Source organism: Seriola lalandi, unplaced genomic scaffold (assembly GCF_002814215.2).
Source record: "Seriola lalandi dorsalis isolate HSWRI2012SDOR001 ecotype SW California unplaced genomic scaffold, Sedor1 jcf7180002054970, whole genome shotgun sequence".
NCBI lineage: Eukaryota > Metazoa > Chordata > Actinopteri > Carangiformes > Carangidae > Seriola > Seriola lalandi.
In genome coordinates this window covers 232248-234728 of record NW_019525521.1, presented here as the reverse complement: position 1 = coordinate 234728, position 2481 = coordinate 232248, and positions in this window count along the sequence as shown.

Below are 2481 nucleotides of genomic sequence, written 5' to 3'. Positions count from 1 at the left end.
CGGTCCTGTCCTGTCCTCTGTCCGGGCAGAGCTGACATCTCAACTCCGCACTGACACACTCACACTCACTACACCTGTTTCAACGTTTGAAATGACGTGACGTCACATACATATATTATATATATTATATTATGACGCTGGCTGTTTCCTCCTCGTGACTCAGCTGCAGGTGTATTTACAGATTTTTTTTTTTGGCTTATTTTAGATGAAAACGAATCATCGTGATGTCACAGTCCAATCACAGGTTTGTGCTGAAAACATCGACCAAAGAACAAAGACGCAACAGGCTTCATCCTCTGATAAAACACAATACACTCGTGCTAATTTAGTCACATTAATTAACAAGAGGCTCATTTCAACAGTCTGTTATTTTCACAGTTCAGTGTTTGTCTGATTAAAGCAACGGGGGGGGGGGCTGGTTCAGCAGCAGGTGAATTCACCAGGTGACTTTTATTTTTTATTGCAACTTCATTGCGATGTGCAACTAAGGTTATTATCTCCTTCTGCTTATTATTATTATTATTATTATTATTATTATTATTATAAGTGCATGTTCTATCTATTTCTATATCTTTCTAAATTAAAGTAAAAAAAATTAAAATGAATAATTAAATTAAAATAGAAAGAAGTTACACATCATTAAAAATCATGAATAAAATGAATGTTTCGATAAGTTCTAAAAGTTTTTATGACTCTCCACCGTCTCTCACTGTCAATAAGCATTATGTTTGTTTGTTTGTTTCCAGATGAAAACAGCTGGAGCAGTGAACCCCGAGGCCGCGCGCTGTAACACCAGAGTGTGTGTGTTTGATTCAGCGCTGCTGCACCGGAGCAGGTTGTGTTTTCGGTCACGTGAGGAGGGAGACAGGTGCTGATATCTAACAGTGTTCAGACGTGATGACGGAGCTCAGGCTGCGGAGAGAAGCCGTCACCGCGGCGCCTCTTCCCGCCGCAGCTCGGTCATTTATTCAGCGGTAAGTGGGCAGCGCCGCCGCCGTAAATACGTGCACCAGTAGAGCGGTCGATGCGCCACTTGTGCCAGTGCGGGTTTGACTGGGAGAGCTGGTTGACTAATAAAAGCACAGTGGTGGGCCCTGGGGCGCGCGCGCCTCTCTGACACCTCCAGCTACAAATTAACGCTCCCCGGTAACACCGAGAGGAGCCTGCCCACCGGGCTGCCTCTGTAAGTGCGCATCTATTCAGCCCATTGAGTGAGGAAGGGCCGGGTGGGGGGGCCACTTTGTTCTGAACAAAATGGAGGCCGCGTGTGCGCGCACCGCGTGTGTGTGAGGATACGGGTGGAGAGGCAGAAAGCTGCAACACGGGCCGCGGCCGTGGGAAGAAGACCACTTGCGTCCCTATCGCCACTCAATGCAACACGTCGCGTTATAAATGAGGGCGGGGCTGCTGTCACATAATGAAGCTGTAGCCCGGACACACAATACACGCACAGGTGCTGCACGCAACAACAACACAACACCAGACCCCGCTGCACGACCCGGGACCGCGTCCACCGCGAGACACACACATCCTCCATCAGTCACCACCTCCACCACCGTCTCCTTCAGCTTCATCACTGCTCCTCTTCCTCTGAGCAGCAGCAGGTTCAGTCACAGTCACTGGTCTTTAGCTCAGTCTGTATAATGAGTTCTATAAAGAGCTCACATCATTCAGAACTTTTTATCCTCATGGAATTCTAACACTTTATATTTTTTAATAATATATTTATTTTGGTAAATGATTTATAAGGCCGTCAAAAAAGCTTTGCATGAGATCTGATATTTATATTTATCAGTTAAAATAATGTGAAAAAGTCTCATTGTTTTGGAGATATAAGAGTATCAGCTGTTCTCGGTTCAGTTCAGCTGAAATCATCTCTGCAGAATCCCACAGGATCCATGGATGTAGTTGCCCAGTTATTTCAGAATATGAATCCAAACATGAAGAACTGGACTGGACGTGCTCCGCTCACTGTAAAATGTCTTATTAAAACAAATCTCCAGATTCTTTCAGGAACATATAAAGGAAACTCTCTGGATTCTCTGGGTTTTGTTGCAGTGATGCAGAAATAATGTAAGGAGCGCACATCATTCACACCTGTGATTATACACTTTATATTCTATAATAGGCTGGTTTTTATGACGTATGAAATATTTATCTGCTAAAAAGATGTAAAAAAGTCGAATTGTTTTGGAGTTCTAAGAGAGAGAGTATGAGCAGCTCGTCTGTCGTCTCACTGTGAACACAGTTCATGCAATAAAAAGCTGAACAGGTCGTGTGTGTGTGTGTGTTTCTGCACATTAGTGTGTGTGTGTGTGTGTTTCTGCACATTAATGTGTGTGTGTGTGTGTTTCTGCGCATTAGTGTGTGTGTGTGTGTGTGTGTGTTTCTGCACATTAGTGTGTGTGTGTGTGTGTGTTTCTGCACATTAGTGTGTGTGTGTGTGTGTTTCTGCACATTAGTGTGTGTGTGTGTGTGTGT